Below are 8,549 nucleotides of genomic sequence, written 5' to 3' on the forward strand. Positions count from 1 at the left end.
TAATGCGCAGTTGTCGGCTATGTGAGGAGAAGCAAAGCACATGGTTTGCAGTGGTAGGTCGATGCTAGGCTTGGCCACGGGCATGGCAATGGAAAGCATGAAAGGTAAGCGTCCCTGGTTGGGCTTGAACCACCAACCTTTTGGTTAACAGCCGAACGCGCTAACCGATTGCACCACAGAGACAGAGCGCGACGCTCCTGCTAAGAGAAAGCGGCTTGGTGCAATGGTGACCGGAAACATAAGTGAAAAATTCACCGGCCTCTTTGCCAACGCTCATTCAAGAGTTGATTGAAAGCCTTGAGTTTAAGGGGATAGAGTTGGTGGAAAGGAAGAAAAGCTTGCTTCAAGCCGGAATTGAACCAGCGACCTAAGGATTACCACTTTACTTCTACAGTCCTCCGCTCTACCAACTGAGCTATCGAAGGGAACAGCTGGTGTTGGTTGCCCCACTGCTTCCCACACCCAAATCCAGAGCTTTACACATGAGGTTTTTTTTTCTGCATCGAGATTTAGGCTGATGCCGCATCTGCCTGAAGAGGGTCTCATGCCTTGATGCATGTTTCCAGGAAGACATTCATACAACACCTCCATCTTGGCATCCAGTGTGTGGAAGGGGCTGGATCGGTTATGAAAAGCAACCTAACTGACCCACAGCTTCACTTCAGCACCTGGACTAAGGCAGTGGCCTGTAGGCCAGAACCTAGACAAGCCCACAGGGCCTCACCCCAGTTGACCCCTGCACAGCAACTTTGGCTTCAGCAAAATCAAACCGGATGGAAACAGAAAGGAAAGTGGCCTGGCTAGCTCAGTCGGTAGAGCATGAGACTCTTAATCTCAGGGTCGTGGGTTTGAGCCCCACGTTGGGCGTTTGAGGATGCAATCTTTTCTTGCAGTGATGACAAAACTTGGCAGGGGCCCAGAAACTCTCTTTTTTTCCATATACACAGCTCGCTTACACCACGTCTATTTCCTTCATCTCCTCACTCTCTCAATCAAAGGTCAATATTGTCAGCTCTGCACTGGAAGCAATTCCAGGAGTCGGTAAATAGAGGCCCCGCCTGTTAAAAAAATCAGTTCTGTAGGTATTGTGGCAGGGGTGTTCCTAGCCTTTCTACTGCCTGAGGTGAAGTGTGAATTTAGCTCCGCTGGCCTGGCCCATGGATAGCACTATAGCCATGTGAACCCCAGACAAAACACGTCATTAGATATGTGTTCATTTATTTTTAATCATGGGAGCACAGAACTGCCAAGGGTAAACAAACAACAAAGGTCCCATTCACACACTGCGGCCGGGAATTCCAATGACAATAACCTACAGAATATTGCAGCAGGAACCCCAGATGGGTCTGTACTGTATAGATGTGGCCACTGTACCGGTTCAAGGCTGACAGCAGCTGCATCTGTCACTGGCTCTCCACTGTTCAGGGTAGATGATTGTCCCTGGACTGGATAGATTGCGCACAGCTTGTGTCCAGGGACCATCATCTATCCCGATCCGCAGGTATTCGCTTCATGTACAATTACACATGGGCTGCCGCTCACAGATGCGGCCACTGCCAGCTAGTTATTCACTTGAACCAGTACAACGGCCACATCTGCATTGACCCACCTGGGGTTCATACCACAAGAATTTGTAGGTTCTTGCCTCAGGAGTCCCCAGCTGCAGCCTTAAAACCCATTCCCACTTTGCATTTCGTGGCGCATCAAGCACGTGCTTTGATGCATGTTCACAGAACTGTGCAACTCTCTTACTTTTTCATGGCACCTCAAACGCAGCCGGGAAAACACATGTGGATGCATGTTATAACGCGCACAAACACGCTGGAAAAAAAACACAGGACACATGTATTTCCTGCATTTGTCACATGTATGGCACCCATTAAAATCAATTGGGACACATGGCAAAGGCAAAATAAAATGCACGTGCAGGCACCATGTGTTCCCGGTACGATGAGGTGAAGTGTGCTGAGTCAGTCCTGAGATTGATTAGTTTGTACACAATAGCTTAGGCTGTCTTCACATCATTGAGTTGAGAGAAGGCCCATGTTACTGTGCGTATTACCACAAAGCACGGCACGGCACACAATTTGTTATGCTCCGTTCTCCGCATTGCTCCATGTAAACAGTGGGGAGAGCCAAGTTAAAAAAAATAAAGAAACTTCCAAAATAAAAATACTACAGAATGTTAGTCTGATGGGGCTGCTGACATCACATCCAAGATGGCAGTGCCCGGCAGCAGTCTCACAGCTTTTGGATGTCTATTCAAAGAGCCTTTACCACAAAATAACATGAATAAAATATGTTAAACGTTTTTTTGCACTTCCGTTTTTGTTTTTTCTTTTCTAACAGCGGCAGATACAAGACAAACGTGAGGGCCCAAAGCTAAAGTGGCTATATGGCTGGGCTGGACATTGTGAGGGGGAAAACAGAATGGGATAATGCACTTACTTAAGTTGGTCTCAGGACCAGATGTGGACCGGTCTGTGGGGAGGATCGTGGAGTCCAAGGTGTATGTTCAATGGAGACTGGTATGCTGCCTGGGGCTGCTCATCCCAAGGAGGAAAGCGACGGTGAGAAGAGATGAGAGGGGTGGACGGGGGGGTCGGGTAGTGGCACAAGAATTTCGTCCGTGACCCCGCTGCTTTGATAGGAAGTTCAGGCGGTGTGCAGAGTATCGTCTGGCTGGGCTGCTGTGGCTGCAGCTGTTGGTGGTGCGGCTCGATCTATATGTGGACCGAGACTTGACCTGTGCCTGGGCCGTGATTGTGATGTTGGATGGAGGTTGGTCGGGATGCTAACAGGGTGAAGAGTGGTCAGGTCAGTGTGGTCGTAGGTGGAGGGTCGGGAGCAACGCGTTACGAGGATACAACCTCTTAATCAAGCTCAACGGGAACACTATTCCCGTTGAGCTTGATAAAGAAGTTGTATCGTCGAAAAGCGTTGCTCCCGACCCTCCACCTACGACCACACTGACCTACCTACGACCACACTTCCGGGATACAACCTCTTTATCAAGCTCAACGGGAACACTATTCCCATTGAGCTTGATAAAGAGGTTGTATCCTCGAAACGCGTTGCTCCCGACCCTCCACCTACGACCAAAGAGTGGGAGTACAGAGGAGGTCCCCATAAATAAAGTGGACTGGACATGGGGGTGCTTAAGAGGGGTGTACTGGAGAGAGACACTGTGGGTGGGCTTTATATCATGCCTGATTTCTTCCTCATAACATGTGCCAAGGCGATGACCCTTTCGGACAGATGTGGCATCAGCCAATATCTTGACGCAGAAAGACCAAGGCTAGGGGTAACAAAAAGTGGATAAGTGCTGGCTGTGCATGCGAGAAGTCACACGTCTCTCGCGGGGATCATATGTTTCCTTCAATGGCTCAGGTGGAAGAACGGAGGACTGAAGAGATGCTCTAGGCTTACAGATTCCTAGGTTAAGTTAAACCGTCTGAAGGCCGCAGCCTGTTCTGTCACTAAGGAATATTGGAGTTGCAGCGGCTGCGCCAAAACATCTTGGCAGCATTTTCCAAAGCCCTGGAGCGCTGGGGTGCTTTGTAAAGGGGGCTTTGAATGCCCCAAAAGGTTGGGGAATGCGTTGGCTGGGAATGGAACTGGGATCAACTGCTTGGAAGGAGCACAGGACTGTAGAAGTAACATGGCAATGCTTAGGTCGCTGGTTCAAATACAGCCCGAAGGAAACTTTTTGTCCTTTTCACTATCTCTCTCCCCTTAAACTCAAGGCTTTCCATCAACTCTTGAATGAGCGTTGGCAAAGCTTTCGACACCCTGCCCATATTGGGTAACCGCAAGTGAAAATGCAAGTGATCCTCGTCCCTGGTAAAGCCTGTTCCGTCAGCGAGGAGTATTGGTGCTGCCTTGGCTAAGCCCAGACAGCTTGGCTGCCTTTTTCAAAGGCCTGGAGCACTGGAGTGCTTTGTAAAGTGGGTTTTGCTGCATCACAAAAGCTTGGGGATGCGTTGGCCGGGAATCGAACCCAGGTCAACTGCTTGGAAGGCAGCTATGCTCACCACTATACCACCAACGCAAGTATGGCTGCCTTTGTTCTCTGAAATGCGTGGCCAAGAGCAAACTTCAAACTGATTCTGGCATCAACACCTTCCAATTCCAACTTGGTGCAATAGCAATTCACCAGTGCCAACGCTAGCTGTAAATTAGCTTTACACAAGTAACCAGACGAATCTGTTAACAGGGGCACGCTGCCAGCACTGTAAAGAATACGTCGCTGGTAGCGAAATAATTTAGGGGAATTTTGAGCTTTTGCAAAAAAAAATAATAATGAAAGCACACTTCCTCAAAAGAAAAAAATTAGCATTTATTGTTGTTTTTTTTGCATAATAGCCAGTAAAGCTGTGCAACTGTGATCAGTGGAAAATGACGTACCATAAAGGAGTGGCCAACCAATATCCTCGTATTAGCAATAAAACCTGACAGGGGTTTTAACCCTTCCCACTCTATACAAAACCCTGCACTCTAGGGGTAGGCAACCTTAGCAAAACCCAAGGCAAAACTACAAATCCCATCACATCTGTGGCTGTCAGAGTATTGCAATGCATCATGGGATTTGTAGTTCCACAACAGCTGGAGTGCCGAGGTTGCCCACGTGTACACTAAATTAAGTTATTTATACAGCTCACGGTAAATGGCTCACCACAGGCTCTACTGTAAAATCCTTGAATGTCGATCTGGCTCATTGCAGTTCCAGTGTGAACTCCTGAGGCCGTCTAAATAAACAAGAATATCTGCTGCAGCCCTTAGTGTGGCGATTCATTTTCTACTCTTTAAAAAGGAAGGCAACCTTGGCACTCCAGCTGTGGTGAAACTATAAATCCCATCATGCCTCTGGCTTTGGGAGTCATGCCTGTGACTGTTGGAGTTTTGCAATGCCTTATTAGACTTGTGCCTACCCCTGCTTTAAGATATGCTGTACATGACAGAATCCTGACTTAAGTATTTATTGTCTAAGGGTGCCCATACACTGTGCACATTTCGGATGGTTTTTATGGGACCGCCCAAAATTCGCACAGTGTGTGCCGCTTTCGGCACTCTTTCAGTCGACATCCCTCGATCAGCTGATTGAAAGAGCTGGTCAGAAAATCGTCGCACAATCAGAGCCGGCAGCTCTGTTCGGGTATTCTGATAGCGGCCGCTGTCAGAATACAATGCAAACGGCGGGATTCCTCGATCGACACACTTGAAGAGAACAGTCAGCTGTTGCGGCAAAAGGTACCCAACAAATCAGAAAAATGAAACACTGATTATACACCATTGGGAAGCTAAAAGAATCACAATCTCCACTCTTCATTTGTTTTAACTTGACTTATTTCACTTATATTCTCTTGCTAGTAGACCATAAGTATCAGGTGTAGGGGCCCAGTCACACCATCTCTAGTGCGTTCTGCATGCACTAAAGGGAACGGAGGGCATTCCTGTACCTCACGTTCCGGTGTGAGCGATTTTGAAATCGGAATATAACAGTCAGGTATCAGTCCTGAAATCACACACAAGACAGATCAGCCTTTGAGTTGGTTGTAACGTAGATTAGAAATATTAGATTTAAAATATTAGACGTTTTTGGAAATCAATAACCTCTAAGAACATTTGTTCAAGACTAACCCAAAGACTCCATGAAATGGCACCAGCAATTTGGCTGTAGGTCTCTGATTGCTAAAACTCCAGGTACAATAGAACAGCCGTGTGCTTAGAGAAAGGAGTCTGAGTATTCAGAGATAACTACAGTGATAGTCAAGGAGAGACTCATGGCTGGAGGGTCTCATTGGAAGGAAAGTAGAAGATTAGAACTGATGGGACATCTAGTTCTGGATGTGCGTATTCTGTGATTGGGGACTGCTGGGACTTTAAGTTCCTTACTAGCTGTGAACTGTTGTCCGGACACCAAGACGGCCCTTTGTCCCCTCGCTGTAGACCCTTTGCTGCCTGTGACATGTGTGGACCTAAAGCTGCAGTCAGGTCTCCAGGACTGCTCCTACTGCCTGCTTCGACCCAGGAGCCTCTTTCCGGTGCCACTCTGCCCTCCTCATCCTTTGCCCCTGCTGTGTGCTGCCTGCTACCTGGTGTACTGTGGCCAGGTTACCCTGGACCTTTATTACTCTCAGGACCCAGCGATCTCCCTCTGGAAGGGCTCTGCAATCCCCTCACTCTGGGGATCACCCTGCCTGGATCTCCCTCACCCAAGCCAACCCAACCTGTGGCTAAGATTGCTGCCCAGTGAACCTGTACTCTATCCTTGCCGTACCTTATTGCTGTGTGTTGCTTAATGAAGAACCCCTCAGCCAAGGCTCCTAAATAACCACTCTCGCTCTCTGTGGTATCACAGCCTGACATTTCTGTTTTGACAGGGAGAAAATGCAATTGGATAACAGCACACAAAATTCTCCCAGAGGCAAGACATAACTATTATAAGAACTTCAGATGACCTTAACAATGTTACAGATTGTTTTAAGATAAAAAAAAAAAGGCACTACTCACAGTCAGGAGGTTTTAAAATGTGTTTATTGTGACACCATTTGAAGCCTTTAGCAAAAATCAATTCCCTCTGTGCCACTGAGGTTCTACAAAATTATTTGGACAAAGCAGCAGAATTGTACAGTTACAGTAGTAGAACATGTTGTCCAAACATTAAAGTAGATTGAAACCCTAACTGGATGACATTTAATTTGTCACATGTATCACACAAAAGTGCAATTTTTCACTCTGAATATTTAAACTGATTGAAAACAAGTACTGATATAATGTTAAAGCTTATATGAGATTTTTATCGATTAAGCTTAGATCTATATTAATGAACAGTTGTACCTTTATGTAAAAAAAAGGATCAGACCTCAGATGTAGCGAAGTACACTACCTGATTTTCATTGCTGGCCAATGTATACTTTGTTTTCTTTCCTGCTGTGCAGATGCATATTCAAGTTCCATAAAGATTGATCGGAGAGCAGAATTAGGCTCATGTATATGTGCCTGTGCAGAGGAAACTGAAAATAAACAGTGCCTGGCATCTCCAAAAGCCAGTGGTGCTGGGCAGCGAGGTCTGATTTTTTTGTCTACTACAAAGGGGTTGAAGGAACAAATTTACATAAAAGGTACAGCAACACTTCAAGCAAACTGCTAAGCAAAAGTGTACTGGCCAGCTAAAGTTTATTTGTGAGATCATAAAAGTCAAGTATTCAGTCTTATTTAACATTCATCTGCATAGATGCATCACAGCAAGCCTCCAGGCATCAACAAGAACTATAACTACATCCCTGAAAAAGCTCCCCTAAACATGGCTGTACATAACTTGTTTTGCCAAAAACAGATGAATAGACCCTCATCTCAATTCACTAAACTTTAAAGTGTATTTTCACTTTTTCAGCCAGGTTGGGATAGCACCTATTTTAAATTTGAACATATAAACAGTAAGCCAAAAACATTATACATATACAATATACAACTTTTTGATTGTTATCCAATTCTGAATAGGTATGTATATATATTTTTTGTAGTTGGATGGATTTGTCCTCCTGAGGAAGCCCATTGGGAAAAGCACGTCGAGGACCTTTAAACACAATGAGAGGAATTTATCAAAACCGAAGCAGACAAAAACTGGAGCAGCTGTGCATGGCAACCAATCAGCTTCTCTCTTTCATTTTCAAATCTTAACTGAACAAACTGAAGAGAGCAGCTGATCGGTTGCCATGTACAACTGCTCCAGTTTTTGTCTGCTCCAGTTTTGATAAATTCCCCCCAATGTTTTTGAACGAAAATATACATCCTTAATGTGGCAGCTATATGGAGAATCCTTAAAATTGGCTGTAAAAAACAGCATAAGTAACCACTGGTTTTATCAAATGTGTTTTTTTTTTTTAAATGAATTTGTAAAATTAAAAATTTAAACTGTAACAAATTTGTTGTTCCATTGTTTGGTTTGGTATGTTGGTTTAAAAGCCCCCAATTTTTATGGGATAGGTGCAAACCTTTTCCTATACGTTTTTCTGTACTAATTTGAGAGGGGCGCAGCCGACCAGACCTCCCTCCACTGATCACTATGTTTCCACAACCTGTTTTATATTTGTTACATGTTCTCATTCACAGCGCATAAGCGAGAAAAAAGAAAAAGTTAAAAAACGCTCCTTACAGTTTAAATATCTTTAAAGGCCTTTGACACACGGTCTAATCAGGTGGAGATCCATGCACAGATTCCCTGCTTATCAGGACGGATGTCCCCGTTGTGACATCCGTGTCCGTCCAGTTTTTTCCTCCATCTTGAGCTGGAGGAAAAAAACGGAAATTATCGGACCCTATGTCTATGGGGAATGAGATCAAAACAGATGTGTCCGTTTACAGCAGATTACCCCCAATCCAACACCATCAGGTCCGGTGAAATGAAATTCTGATCTGTTTGTTTTTCCAGGCATGGACAGAGTCGGAGGTAACCAGATGTTAATGGATACTCATCCCTTTAGATCCGGCTGCCTATAGGCTATCATTGGGCTCTCAATTAGGTCAGCCTGAAAAACTGACAGGCA

General features: G+C 45.4%; 4 non-coding genes across 4 annotated transcripts; 1 reads left to right on the forward strand and 3 right to left on the reverse strand.

The window, feature by feature from the left end:
- Positions 1 to 109: 109 nt before the first annotated feature.
- On the reverse strand, positions 110 to 183 carry TRNAN-GUU. The gene has a single exon. It is a non-coding gene; the product is annotated as a tRNA-Asn (tRNA).
- Positions 184 to 339: 156 nt separating this feature from the next.
- On the reverse strand, positions 340 to 425 carry TRNAY-GUA. The gene is given in 2 exon segments: positions 340 to 375; positions 389 to 425. It is a non-coding gene; the product is annotated as a tRNA-Tyr (tRNA).
- A 369-nt stretch (positions 426 to 794) lies between these two features.
- TRNAK-CUU lies at positions 795 to 867 on the forward strand. The gene has a single exon. It is a non-coding gene; the product is annotated as a tRNA-Lys (tRNA).
- Positions 868 to 3,979: 3,112 nt separating this feature from the next.
- Positions 3,980 to 4,051, reverse strand: TRNAG-UCC. The gene has a single exon. It is a non-coding gene; the product is annotated as a tRNA-Gly (tRNA).
- Between the last annotated feature and the right edge of the window lie 4,498 nt (positions 4,052 to 8,549).

Source organism: Nanorana parkeri, unplaced genomic scaffold, assembly GCF_000935625.1.
Source record: "Nanorana parkeri isolate BGI_ZX_2015 unplaced genomic scaffold, ASM93562v1 scaffold706, whole genome shotgun sequence".
Classification (NCBI taxonomy): domain Eukaryota; kingdom Metazoa; phylum Chordata; class Amphibia; order Anura; family Dicroglossidae; genus Nanorana; species Nanorana parkeri.